Source organism: Notolepis coatsorum, assembly GCF_963971535.1.
Source record: "Notolepis coatsorum genome assembly, chromosome: 9".
NCBI classification, from domain to species: Eukaryota; Metazoa; Chordata; class Actinopteri; order Aulopiformes; family Paralepididae; genus Notolepis; species Notolepis coatsorum.
In genome coordinates this window covers 138,434,882-138,449,800 of record NC_140173.1, presented here as the reverse complement: position 1 = coordinate 138,449,800, position 14,919 = coordinate 138,434,882, and the positions used below count along the sequence as shown (strand labels likewise).

The following is a 14,919-nucleotide window of genomic DNA, read 5'->3' as shown; positions in this document are numbered from 1 at the left end:
CAGTGAGAGGTTTTGACCTGTGATGAATTGAGAGAACAAACTGTATCAAACAAACTGTATGCAGTCATTATCAAACAAACTGTATGCAAGTAAATCAATCAAATAAACAAATAAAATAAATCAACAAATAAATCACTTCAATTACACTACTTCCAACACATGGCTTAATCTACCCTACACCTAATGTATACAGCTATGATGAATTATAATGTGTTACAGTATAACATTAACAGTGGATGAGCCACTTGAAGCACTCGAAAAGCTACTACTGTATGTCCCCTGTGTAAAGCAAAGGTTTACCTGGCCCATTATAGTTATAACCGCCTGTCATTCTTGATGTAGGGCTTTGCATAATACTGCATAAAGGTGGAAGGTAAATACTTTAGGGACGATACCTTATGCATTAGCAACCAGAGCGAGGCATAATCAGGGGTGCGTTGCTCATGGGACGGGGTTGCACACAGGAATGCGCTGCACTCGACTGATGCACCAACTCGCTAAGTATACCCACCTGGCTACTTTGCATAACAATAGTGCAGGTCGTCGGGTGTGTTCAAATACGTTCTCAGATACATTCACACAAAACTTTGCCTCGTAGAGGCAATTAGGCATTGTCTTTAGTCTGTGCGTATGCGAGGGAACATTTATGCGGGAGCGCGCGGCGGCGCGTGCATGTGGCGTCATTAAAACACAGTGCAACCAGCTTTGAAATCAGCAACGCACCCCTGGGCATAATAAGTGTTACGCTCCTGTTTACTACCGTTTCAGAAAATCAAGCATGCTCCAGGGCAAAGCTGTGGAAACATAAAAAGCCCCGACCAGAAAGAGCCTATAGCTTGTTACAGCGACTGCCCTGTATACTGTACCCACCCAGCCCCGCCGCAGTGGAGCAGAGCGGAGGCTCCATACTGTACGTCGGCCCTCCCTGTCAGCACTTTGTGGATGGTTTTTCCTCAAGGCAGATGGAATTAATTTGTGTATATATTTTTTTACACACCTGTGCGCCACACGTCTCCGCATCACCGCGTTCCCAAGCAAGAAGTGTAGAAGAGATAATGAGGTTTATGTAACACGTCCATATTTTAATCCTGCATATGGTGAATCCTCGGGCGACACTATTACCTCTTATTCTGTGTGATAATTTTTTTGTTGCATATACACATCTTCTGCAAAGTAAACCTTTACTAAACTCGGCATTCCTTTTTTTTTTTGGATCCACTTTTTCTCCCATTTTCTATATTTTCGCCCATCCCAATTTCGTATCATCCAATTCAACCCTCCCCTGTCACGAACGCTGTTTCTTGCCTCCCACAAGCTGGCTGCAATGTGGACTAAGTCATACATAGCACAAGTCCCCTCCGGTACTTGAGGTAACAGCAGTCGCATCTTTTCACCTGCGCAGCTCGATCTCTCAGTGGCGAGGAGTAACGCGTGGGAGGCTCACGCTGCCCCCGACACTTCCTGATTCTACTGCGCAGGCGCACCAACCGACCTGTAGGAGTCGCTGTCCACAACGCCCCGATCCCCACCCATCAGTTTCCCACCCCCTAATACGGCCAATGTGTATTAGTATGAACGACCAGCTTAACTGAAAGCAATGTGGAGCGCTGGGCTCGAACAGGCAAGCCCAGCGTCTCCGTCATTCGTGGCGAGCGCCTTGCCCACTACGCCACATAGCCGCCCTTAAGCTCGGCATTCCTTTTCAAATATCACCAATTTAACCGAGCCAAATGGAGCGCGCCGCCGGAGGGACCTTGAAACGGCGCGTCTCGAGTCGCCCGGCACATGTTAGTCATAGAGGCTGACCTGTAATTGCATTCATTATCGGAATCACTAATCCCTGCGCACTGCGTTTGAAAACGGCCACCATTAGATCCTATGGTATGTGGAGTTGATCTGAGTCAAAGGAGCCAGACATCGGCTCATGCCACTAGTTCAATGCTTTTCTGCACTTCTGTTTTTGGTTCAGTAAAAGCCTGGCTGCTTTACACCGTATGCTGGAAACTCACATAACCCCCCCCCCCCACACACACACTCACACACACTTTTTCCACAAGCGCTTCTGTTTTCCTGCAAGGCCTGAGTGTGCGCTCCCTGCCAGTATAAAAGTATAACATCACTAACCCGCTTCCCACAGGAGCATCGGACTTGAATCTAATTTTAAGCAATGGTTTTTCTTTCACGGCTCCATCTGGATCAGCTGATACCAGAGATACTTTGGTGACAAGAGGCACACGTATGCAAACATACGCAGAGCACACGCCTCCGCGTGTGAAAGAAGACATGTGTCCTATTCACTGTATCCTACTCAGCTCCCCTATTTTACTCGATTAGAGAAAACGTCAATTCCCTGTATCTTCACTCAGGTTTTGCTTAGCTCGGCAGGATACGCCAGGCTCATCGTGCAACACAGGAATATCCCAGAGTGAGGGATGACTGCGGCTGTATCTTACTCAGGCCTGGAGCCCTCTCCCCTGGGTGTGTAGGGTAATGAGCCGTGTGCCTGACATCTTTCACTGGAGCTAAAGTCTATGATTATATGCCTTTCCTTTCTGCTCTCATCCACCCTGTTTCATTCTTGGGTCCAGTACGACGCGCTACCGCTGCCTATCATTAGGAACTGTTCTCAGAACCTGTACTTAATCACAGTTATATTTTAAGATGTCATACATGTTGTACACCACTAAAGTTACTGCTTCACTGTGGGCTTGATGATGAAAATGTTTCCATGTCGCGCACGTCGCTTATTTACCACCAGATCTCTGAAGAGCCACATCAATGTGGAACGCCCTACCCAAAGCTGTAAAGGAATGTGAATCACTACCCACTTTCAAAACCACTCTCAAAGAACACCTACGGGAGACTGCAATCCGAAACGGCCCCTGTAAATGTCCCTACCTAACCCCCTGCAATGTACAGTAAATTACCTAGTATGGTTTTGTCAATATTCCAATGTACAATTTTGCTTGTACAGTTGTACAGTGTTTCTCCCCCCCCCCCCCCCCCCAACCCCTCCTACCCAACCCCCCACCCACCCAACCTCCTCCAATGTACAGTTTTTACGTCAAATGTATATACTCTCTTTTCTGGACTCTTTTTGTATCACAAACAGTACTGTATAGATGTAGCAGTATTGTCTATCTGTATGTCATGTATGTCATATATGTCCTGATGAATTGAAAATGGGGGACCCTGATGTAAACAAGACGAAAGTCTTTCTCTGGTCTGCATCCCCTTAACAATTGTGTGTATTGAGCTGTACTGTATTGTACCCATTCTGCAATCTGTTAATAAAGTTTTCAATCAATCAATCAAGAAGTTAGGAGCGGCACTTTAACTGTGCGGTGCAATTTGCGCTGGCCTTTGCGAATTGGGAGTGTTTTTGGACGAGGCTCATTTGCATAGGAAGGGGTACATGTTCCGCCCAAGTTTCAAGTTTGCTTATTATTTGTCACAATAAAATACAGAATACTTTACGATGAAATGCTTGTTTCTGTATGAGCCCCTGAGAGTGTGCTTCATACAGTAAAAAAAAAGTTATTAAAAAAGAAAATAATTACCTCATGAAATGAATGAAAAATGAATAATTATATCTATAGCACCGTTAAATGTACCCTCATAGAGGAAAATATACCCTGTGATTTAAAGCTGCAGTCCAGAACTTTGCGGAAGCCCTTGCCAAACAAGTTAACACACTGCTGATTAACCCTATCACCACCAGGGGGCCCTCACTCTATTTCTCAGTATGCCGAATTCCCGCACTGGTGCACCAGTACAATGATGACCATAATGAATTTAAAGGGTTAGTTAATGAATTAATGACCAGCAATGATTGGTTAGTTTGCCAGTGCCCAGAGCGGAAGAGAAGAACAACAAGAAGAACAACAGTAGTAGAGACAGAGTGAAAATATCGGAAATGAGTGGATGATCCAGATAAAAAAAATAAGAAACGCTGAGTTAAAGGGGAACTATCTTATAAATGGCCTTTTTCAGTGTTTAGCATTGTTTCCTGGCTATGTGGACTTATATTAATAGGATCTATGTCTCTAATTCTCATATTGGCGCATTCTTCCAATTCTCCTCTCACAATATTCACCCTCAATGAACTGAGTCATCTGAAAATGTGCATATCTGTGATGTCAGAGATTTCGCAGCTGTATAATAATGTGGCAGTTGGTGTGGCAGTTGGTGTGGCAGTTGGCACCAGGCCACACAGTGGTTGGAGCCCAGCCTCAAAACGGCTTAAGATCTTGAGGTAGAAAAATGCTGTTTTAGAGTACTTGATTAGAAATACAAAACAATGCATTTTTTGGAAAAAAAAACTTACATAGGTGTTCCATAGACTCACAGGAATTGTGTAAAAGTGCCCAAATAGTGAAAGAAATAGTAAAATAGTTCGCCTTTAAGAGGAAGGAATAAAGTTTTTAAAAATATATATAAAAAATAAATATTATGTAAGGGATAATGTATAGCTACGAGGTCATTGTCGCAAAATAATTGACCGACACAGAGTTTAAAATACCGAGGCGCAGCGCCGAGGTGTTTTAAACGTCAGTGAAGGTCAATTATTTTGCGACAATGATCGAGTATAGAGCTATACATTATCCCGCTTATTACATGGCTAACTTACTAACAAATATACCTAATTCATTGTACACCATCGACAAGACGAGATCAAATGCAAACGCAGTTGTTCTGTGGCTCTGTCAGCCCAAATAAAGTGATTATTATTATCGGCAGTCGGCAGGTCTGTGTCTGATTGCACTGATGACTGAGTGCAGCTGTGCATATGCTGAGCAGCACTGATACAGTGTTGTAGTGGGCTTGATTGCGAACAGCTGCGCACAGCGGTCATTATTGCTTGGCAGAGGTCCGTTATCGTGTGATAACGGACCTCGGACGCGCGCTATTGACCAATCACAAGCAAGCATTTCGGCGATTGTGAAAACGCCATGTAATAAGTAAGGGATAATGTATAGCTACAAGGTCATTGTCGCAAAATAATTGACCGACACAGAGTTTAGAATACCGAGGCGCCTTGCTGAGGTGTTCTAAACGTAGTGAAGGTCAATTATTTTGCGACAATGACCGAGTATATCATCTAGGTTGTCCTCGGACGGGCCCTCCATCGGTGCTTCCAGTCATCCCGATCCTCCATGCATCTGGCTAGCTCGCCGGTGCATTCTGTTCCCGCATCTCTCCTGAGTACGTCCACGTAGGTTAATGTGGGACGTCCTCGTGATCGATGCCCGTGTGTTGGTTCCCACAGCACAAGTTTGCTGGTTGGCATCTCATGATGTCTCTGGCAGTGACCTGCCAGCCTCATTCTCCTGACTGCCACTTTCTCGCTCACCCTTAGCACCCCCCATACAAGTTTGCATTAGTGATTAGCTCATCCCTGTTGATGTTGAGCACCACACGCACAGTGGCGGCTCTACCACTAGGGGCGCTCGGGTGCCGCCCCCCCTCAGCTCCTACCCTGGTTATATGAGAGAACAAGACAAATAAGTTTTTAGTTTTTTTGTTTTATAGCCCTATAAATAATATAAACATGTTTAAAATTAATAATATTTACTCATTTTAAGTATGTTTGTGTTTCCATTCCAATGCACAATATAACGTTATTATCGCAATTAAAAAACACTCGTTTTCCAAAGCAGGAAGTGACATCAAGTTTTTTTTATTTTTTTTATTTTTTCGTATTTCTCGCCCGGGCTAGAAGCGATAGCGCTCTGAGTGCGCGTCACAGTTTGATCGCTGTCTCCGTCACAGCCAATCAGTGCATACGGCGTTGTGCGTTGAAATATGACTATTATGTTGGAATCCGAGCGCGATTTGAAGCGGTCTAGGCAGCCGCGTGAACTTCCGTGAAGTATTTTCCATAGCCGCATTTTCGTGGAGACGCTCTCTGATTGGCCGACGCGATGCCAGTTTTTTTCCATAGCCGCATTTCTCGGGTTGGCTTACAGAGAGAATGCAACACAGCAAGTTCAGCAACAGCAGTTCAGTCGACTCGTCAACAACAACAGCAACTACACTGAGCTTAGGCACTCTTTCAAAGTTGGTTAAGGTTAGAGTTTGTCTTAGAGCATGGCGATAGAACGCCAGGTAGTTTGCAGGCTGTTCGAGGCGGAAATGGACAAAGACACAGCTCTTCACTCACACAGCTTGTTGGCTAACAACAAGCTATATATGGATGCAGTGTGGAGGGACATGTATGGACAATGGATGGACATCAACACAGGCTGGATGGACAATGCCATGGAGTGGATATACTTTATCAACAAGCCAACAACAAGGTAGATTAGCGATCTTAACTCTAGTTTAATACATGATACGTTGTCTACTGATGCCGCATAACGTTGTAACGTTACAGCTACTGCTAGCTGTTAGCTCCGTTAGCTTAGCTCGCCACTTTTATAATTACTGCATGGAAACGGAGTAACGTTAACGTTTAAACGTTATGTCGAGGTCATACAATACTACAGTCGACATAAGGTTAACGTTACCCCGTTTCCATGAAGTGTTTAAAGGTGTCATGCAGTGCTATTCCTAGCACTATTTGGGCAACTTTACACACTTCCTGTGAGTCTATGTAACACATGTGTAATTTTTATTCCAAAAATAATCATTGTTTTATATTTCTAATCTTGTACTCAAAACCAGCATTTTTCAGCCTCATGAAATCAGGCTATTATTTGGCTTGGCTCCACCCACACTTTGAGTGACAGCCACCCACCAAATAGCTCCGCCCATCTCCCCGTCATTCCATCCAGGTAGAGGTCTGAGGTCTTAGGTTTCAGGTTTTTATTTCGACACGCAAAAACATATACCGATTTTACTAACTAATACAACATGGCTGTACATTATGTTTGGGATCCAGAGAGCGACCCACAGTTTGATCCCGAAGAAGAAGAAGAAGGCGATTTGCTACAGCGAGGCTTACATTACATCGTTTCCGATTGGTAAGTTGATTAATTGCACTATTAGTTACTTACTGTTATATAATAGTTGTGTACTTCTGTCGCACGCGGCCCGTCGAAAACACACACTCACTAACGTTAGATTGTACTGACACTAACCCCCAAACAACAGCGATCGAGGCTTACGTTACATCGTTTCCGATTGGTAAGTTGATTAATTGCACTATTAGTTACTTACTGTTATATAATAGTTGTGTACTTCTGTCGCGCGCGGCCCGTCGAAAACACACACTCACTAACGTTAGATTGTACTGACACTAACCCCCAAACAACAGCGATCGAGGCTTACGTTACATCGTTTCCGATTGGTAAGTTGATTAATTGCACTATTAGTTACTTACTGTTATATAATAGTTGTGTACTTCTGTCGCGCGCGGCCCGTCGAAAACACACACTCTGTCCCGATGAGAGTCTCTGCTCGGAGACTGTTGCTTCTGTGAACAGTGTGACTGAAAGATAAAGATGATTGACTGTTGCTTCTGTGAACAGTGTGACTGAAAGATAAAGATGACTGACTGTTGCTTCTGTGAACAGTGTGACTGAAAGATAAAGATGATTGACTGTTGCTTCTGTGAACAGTGTGACTGAAAGATAAAGATGACTGACTGTTGCTTCTGTGAACAGTGTGACTGAAAGATAAAGATGATTGACTGTTGCTTCTGTGAACAGTGTGACTGAAAGATAAAGATGATTGACTGTTGCTTCTGTGAACAGTGTGACTGAAAGATAAAGATGACTGACTGTTGCTTCTGTGAACAGTGTGACTGAAAGATAAAGATGATTGACTGTTGCTTCTGTGAACAGTGTGACTGATTGTACTGACTGACACTAACTGTACTTGACGATTGAAATTGGGGGACCCTGATGTAAACAAGACGAAAGTCTTTCTCTGGCCTCCATTGATTGATAATTTCATTCACCCTCAAATCTACTAGGTGCACGTGCGGAAATTGTGAACGGATGCCAACAGAGACTGAGAATGTATGCTGCATGGAAGTTCCACAGGTAAAGTAGTAACACAAACTTGCATCTTGGTAGCACTGAAAACCATGCATATGGCTAACGATTTAATTTTCTATATATATAGGTCAGACGTCGAATTAACCAGGAACCAACTGGACTACTGTGCATGGTTGATCATCCGGGATTGGATCCAGTGTGCTTCAACCCCTATACCATCCAAATGGCAACTAATATCTACAAGGCAGATTTTGGCCGGATACCAGAAAGCGGAATCAATAAGTAAATAATATTTATTACAGATTTATATATTTTTTTACAGGTGTTTCTCCATCTTGCATCTCTCAGACTATACTAATCTTTCTTGCAAACACAATCTAATCCTTATTGCACATCACATATAATCAATGCTTGCTACTGTCCAATGACATGACATGACAAATGGTTATTTCCCAGCTTTTTTTTTTATTTTATTTGTGCATAAATATAATACTTGATTTTCTTCAGCCGTTTCAGATATATCGCGTACAGATGCTTTGTCGCGTGGTGCTTCGGCTACTTAGGCCGCAGAGTGAGGGTAGTAATCCCATCCTGTGTCGTGGTTCGAATCCGCACAGAATTTCCGGATGTTGATGGTGTCTATACTGGCTTCAGACCGGTACAGGATTGAATCGTGACACATAGCCGGCTACCGCTTCTTCCATGGAAGGCCTGTCGAACTGTGCGCACAAAGGTTCTGGGATGGCAATCGCCTCTACCACCTGGATATATTGTTGGGGGTCACGAACGACGGAGTCAAACAGGAGCGCCATCAGCTGGTTGACATAGTCTGTAAATGAGAAATTGTTATTTGTTTTGTCATGTTAAAAAGGTTATTATTTATTCAATTTATTGTATTCCACTGTAAGTGGAAATATTTTTCTATTTATATAGGTCATGTGTGTGCAATAATAAATGTTGATATTTTTACTTACTGAATGTCGCTGGGATTTTCCTTGGTTTTATTGTGTGTCCACCTTTTTTGGCCTTTGGAAAACTCATCTTGTACGCCGGCTCTCCAGAAGCGTTTATGGCTTGCTGGCGATTTGAGTTTTCATTGAAATGCATGGCAGCTAGGTATAGTCTGAAAGGAAAATTTCAATAAGCACAAGCAATATATTTGTAGTTGATCTGAGGTTATCTAATGCAACATAATGAGTTATTTGACAAATCAGGAGTCCATAATTAGTCATTTGTACACAATATAAAATACCTGCAAAGCATTCCTATGTACGAAAAAACCACGTTTTTTGGGGCAAAACGTAAAATCACACTGTGATAGGACTCCAATGAAGACGTTTGATGGTGTGGACTCAATTTGGCGACATCTTTGATGATCCTTGTGTTTAGCAAAACCTTCTCGAGCTGGTGGGCCGGTTTTGAGTCTAAAGTAAAAAAGAAATTGCATTCAGATATTTCATTAGAGTATATTACAGTAGATTAGAATTATTCAAGCAAGTATACATTTGAAAATCACACCAATCTAGAATGAGGACATAAATAAATATTTTGAGTATATATTCATGATGAAAGACAGACAGACATACCAGGTTTAACCCACTTGCTACTATCTCTTGATACACGGTCAGCATGAAGACAACGCGGATAGAGTGGTTCTTCGTCGTGTTCATGTACATTCATCATGTGATTGAGACATGACTTCCACCTAGCAACCCTCTCATCGGCAGACTTCGACGTGGCAGCTGTCCAGTAGAGGTGGTTTGAAATGTGCAGGCGCCACTTTTTTATGACCTTGCAGTCTTTCGCCTGTGCAATTTTGTCAAGCTTCTTAGACAGACCTTGAATTACATAACATAACATAACATTACATAACAGTCGTATGACATACATGACATACAGATAGACAGTACTGCTACATCTACATTTTTTGACATACCAGATTTGCAATTACAGTACTGGTTGGGTGGGTGGGGGGGGGGGGGGGGGTTGGTAGGAGGGGTGGAATTGAATGTGGGATGCGTTTCGACATACCTTTGGCCACGTGCCACACATCGTAGAAGTGTTTGATGTCGTGATCTCTCAGGTACTTTTGGATCTGCGGGTGACGGTCTGTGACAATACAGTCCAAGGTCACGGATTTGGCGTCCAGAAGAGCGAGGCTTCTCCTCAAGCCCTCCAGTTCCATATGGTAGCTGCCTCCCACCTCATTGCTCTGGAACAAGGAAGGGAATAGCCTTTTCAAAATTCCACAATTAACATTTCCTAACCCCCGCTCACACACACAGCCAGCCAGACCACTTCACACCCCGCTCACACACACAGCCAGCCAGACCACTTCACACCTACAGCGATTCAAGATTCAAGACCGAGAGCTTTGTGTTCGTTTGAGCACAATGAAGGGTGCAGTGTCTCTTCAGACTTGTTAATTACCTGAATTAGTTGGACGTCTATGACATGATTGGTGGCGAGTTCCATCACAGAGTAACTTCCGTACTTAGCACTGTGGCCTGTTGAAAATAATAATAACAATTTCAATCAATGTAGTGCAATATTAAAAATGTATTCATAAAGTAGGAATTTGTCATTGGGGAGCTTTTTCTAACCTGGACTATCGGCTCGCATGTCACCGCCGATTATCACGCTTTCTTTCTCGCTTAATCTGGCGAGGGTAACGTCTTGGTCCTTGGTCCACAAACTTAGAACAGCAGGTTCCAAGAACTTCTTGGCGTGTACCCGAAACGCTCTGTACTTTATTGTGGAGACGTGTAACGCATTTAGGACCTAAAAGAATAAATGAATAACGCTTTGTTAATATGCACGTGTGAATCACAAACAAAAACATAATGTATATCTGACTTGTCAATCAAATCAATCAAATCAAATACCTTCTCCATTTGGGTGAAAGATGAGCCAGTAAAAAAAACTGCTGCAGAAAGCTGAATATTTCCAGCTGGTGTGCTGCCGATGAGAGGCTGACTCGCCCATTTACGGCTATATTTACAACCGGGGCAAACTTGGGAGACAGCCAAGAAGGTCCCTCGCGTAGTTTTGGTGATATGACATTGAGCATCGCACACCGGACACTGTTGAAATAATTCCAGTAGACTGTCTTCGTAAACGATGTATTTCTGGACCTCATAGATTGGTTTTGACGGTTCCCTGCTTGAGAAAAACACAAATAAATAACACGGCACAACTATATAGCTTTTGTATTTTTACGGGCCATGGAGATGTTTGTAACAACTAACTTACGCTAGAATCGAGGGCTCGCTAATCAAAGAGTCAATGTTGAAAGTGGAATCCTGCGGCTCTGGAACATCGATCGAGCTGTCGGTCACTCCATCGTCATCAGACTCCAGTCGTGGTCTTTTACTGGGTCTAAACCCCTTCACAGGTGTTGACGTGGATGGTCCCTGTTGATTAGACCAGTATCCAGTATTTTGTGTCCCCACCGAGAGCGACACGACTTTCGCCTGAACACCTATTTACAAAACATAGTTTAGTCAAACAAGGGATTTATTGATAACTTTGCTCACTCACTCACTCACTCACTCACTCACACACTCACACATTGTGACCTGCTCTGGCGTAACAGCAACATGGTCACCACACTAGAGCTAGCATTGTGACCTGTGTAACACCAACATGGTCACCACACTAGAGCTAGCATTGTGACCTGGTGTAACACCAACATGGTCACCACAATAGAGCTAGCATTGTGACCTGTGTAACACCAACATGGTCACCACACTAGAGCTAGCATTGTGACCTGGTGTAACAGCAACATGGTCACCACAATAGAGCTAGCATTGTGACCTGTGTAACACCAACATGGTCACCACACTAGAGCTAGCATTGTGACCTGGTGTAACACCAACATGGTCACCACACTAGAGCTAGCATTGTGACCTGGTGTAACAGCAACATGGTCACCACAATAGAGCTAGCATTGTGACCTGTGTAACACCAACATGGTCACCACACTAGAGCTAGCATTGTGACCTGGTGTAACACCAACATGGTCACCACACTAGAGCTAGCATTGTGACCTGTGTAACACCAACATGGTCACCACACTAGAGCTAGCATTGTGACCTGGTGTAACACCAACATGGTCACCACACTAGAGCTAGCATTGTGACCTGGTGTAACACCAACATGGTCACCACACTAGAGCTAGCATTGTGACCTGGTGTAACAGCAACATGGTCACCACACTAGAGCTAGCATTGTGACCTGTGTAACACCAACATGGTCACCACACTAGAGCTAGCATTGTGACCTGGTGTAACACCAACATGGTCACCACACTAGAGCTAGCATTGTGACCTGGTGTAACAGCAACATGGTCACCACACTAGAGCTAGCATTGTGACCTGTGTAACACCAACATGGTCACCACACTAGAGCTAGCATTGTGACCTGGTGTAACACCAACATGGTCACCACACTAGAGCTAGCATTGTGACCTGGTGTAACACCAACATGGTCACCACACTAGAGCTAGCATTGTGACCTGGTGTAACAGCAACATGGTCACCACAATAGAGCTAGCATTGTGACCTGTGTAACACCAACATGGTCACCACACTAGAGCTAGCATTGTGACCTGGTGTAACACCAACATGGTCACCACACTAGAGCTAGCATTGTGACCTGGTGTAACAGCAACATGGTCACCACAATAGAGCTAGCATTGTGACCTGTGTAACACCAACATGGTCACCACACTAGAGCTAGCATTGTGACCTGGTGTAACACCAACATGGTCACCACACTAGAGCTAGCATTGTGACCTGGTGTAACAGCAACATGGTCACCACACTAGAGCTAGCATTGTGACCTGTGTAACACCAACATGGTCACCACACTAGAGCTAGCATTGTGACCTGGTGTAACACCAACATGGTCACCACACTAGAGCTAGCATTGTGACCTGGTGTAACAGCAACATGGTCACCACACTAGAGCTAGCATTGTGACCTGTGTAACACCAACATGGTCACCACACTAGAGCTAGCATTGTGACCTGGTGTAACAGCAACATGGTCACCACACTAGAGCTAGCATTGTGACCTGTGTAACACCAACATGGTCACCACACTAGAGCTAGCATTGTGACCTGGTGTAACACCAACATGGTCACCACACTAGAGCTAGCATTGTGACCTGGTGTAACACCAACATGGTCACCACACTAGAGCTAGCATTGTGACCTGGTGTAACAGCAACATGGTCACCACACTAGAGCTAGCATTGTGACCTGTGTAACACCAACATGGTCACCACACTAGAGCTAGCATTGTGACCTGGTGTAACACCAACATGGTCACCACACTAGAGCTAGCATTGTGACCTGGTGTAACAGCAACATGGTCACCACACTAGAGCTAGCATTGTGACCTGTGTAACACCAACATGGTCACCACACTAGAGCTAGCATTGTGACCTGGTGTAACAGCAACATGGTCACCACACTAGAGCTAGCATTGTGACCTGTGTAACACCAACATGGTCACCACACTAGAGCTAGCATTGTGACCTGGTGTAACACCAACATGGTCACCACACTAGAGCTAGCATTGTGACCTGGTGTAACAGCAACATGGTCACCACACTAGAGCTAGCATTGTGACCTGTGTAACACCAACATGGTCACCACACTAGAGCTAGCATTGTGACCTGGTGTAACAGCAACATGGTCACCACACTAGAGCTAGCATTGTGACCTGTGTAACACCAACATGGTCACCACACTAGAGCTAGCATTGTGACCTGGTGTAACACCAACATGGTCACCACACTAGAGCTAGCATTGTGACCTGGTGTAACACCAACATGGTCACCACACTAGAGCTAGCATTGTGACCTGGTGTAACAGCAACATGGTCACCACACTAGAGCTAGCATTGTGACCTGTGTAACACCAACATGGTCACCACACTAGAGCTAGCATTGTGACCTGGTGTAACACCAACATGGTCACCACACTAGAGCTAGCATTGTGACCTGGTGTAACAGCAACATGGTCACCACACTAGAGCTAGCATTGTGACCTGTGTAACACCAACATGGTCACCACACTAGAGCTAGCATTGTGACCTGTGTAACAACAACATGGTCACCACTAGAGCTAGCATTGTGACCTGTGTAACGCCAACATGGGTCACCACACTAGAGCTAAATTTGATTTGCAAATACAGTACTGTTTGTGATACTGAAGGAGTCAAGAAAAGGGAGTATATACATTTGACTGTATATACTGTATATATACTGTATATTGACAACCATACTGGGTAATTTACATTGGAGGTGGGGGGGGGGGGGACACTATACAAACAATCCACATTCCTTTACAGCTTTGGGTGAAAGCGGTGGGTGAAGGGGGCCAATCTAAACAATTCTGGGTCACATTATTACACATTATTACATTACATCACACTGAGTTACAAACCTACCTTGACTCTTGACATGCGAACGAAGTGTTTTCATAGAAAGCTGTGTACCAACAGAACGAATCTTTGGGTTGTCTGTCTGGCAACTGAAGTCCCTTGAAGCAGGAGAAAGGCGTACATTGCCGCTGGAACTTGTGGTGGCCTAAGAGTTACCAAATCGTAAATCAATTACAATATAATACAAGCCACTAAATATAACGTTACCTTGTTTACCTCTCACTAGTTGTGTTCTTTTATTTAGAAGTTATGACTAGCTTGCTTCAATAGTTTTCTATAACGTTACTTTATAAAGAGCAGCAGTTACTATAACGTTAGATGGTATTTATGATAACATATCTCACACGACATATCTACTTACTATTTCTTGTGTCGGGTCGCGTATTGAAGGCACAGCTCTTTTGGTTAGCACCAACATGGAGACCACTCCAGCATCAAAAATACCTTGATTGGTGACGTCGTCGGCGGAGAAATGTGCAGTACAAACCCGAGTATTAGACGTTGCAACGGAACTTGGAGGGTCA

At 44.0% G+C, this 14,919-nt stretch overlaps 3 long non-coding RNA genes across 3 annotated transcripts; 1 reads left to right on the top strand and 2 right to left on the bottom strand.

Annotated features, from left to right (window-relative positions):
- Positions 1-8,084: 8,084 nt before the first annotated feature.
- Positions 8,085-8,921, top strand: LOC311234407. Its single transcript, XR_014620097.1, has 2 exons — positions 8,085-8,225; positions 8,451-8,921. It is a non-coding gene; the product is annotated as an uncharacterized lncRNA (long non-coding RNA).
- On the bottom strand, positions 8,634-9,315 carry LOC311234406. Its single transcript, XR_014620096.1, has 3 exons — positions 9,196-9,315; positions 8,918-9,066; positions 8,634-8,772 (listed from the first exon to the last, which is right to left on the bottom strand). It is a non-coding gene; the product is annotated as an uncharacterized lncRNA (long non-coding RNA).
- A 769-nt stretch (positions 9,316-10,084) lies between these two features.
- Positions 10,085-14,517, bottom strand: LOC311234921. The gene is made up of 6 exons (XR_014620115.1): positions 14,402-14,517; positions 11,196-11,424; positions 10,829-11,102; positions 10,547-10,724; positions 10,374-10,450; positions 10,085-10,155 (listed from the first exon to the last, which is right to left on the bottom strand). It is a non-coding gene; the product is annotated as an uncharacterized lncRNA (long non-coding RNA).
- Positions 14,518-14,919: the final 402 nt, after the last annotated feature.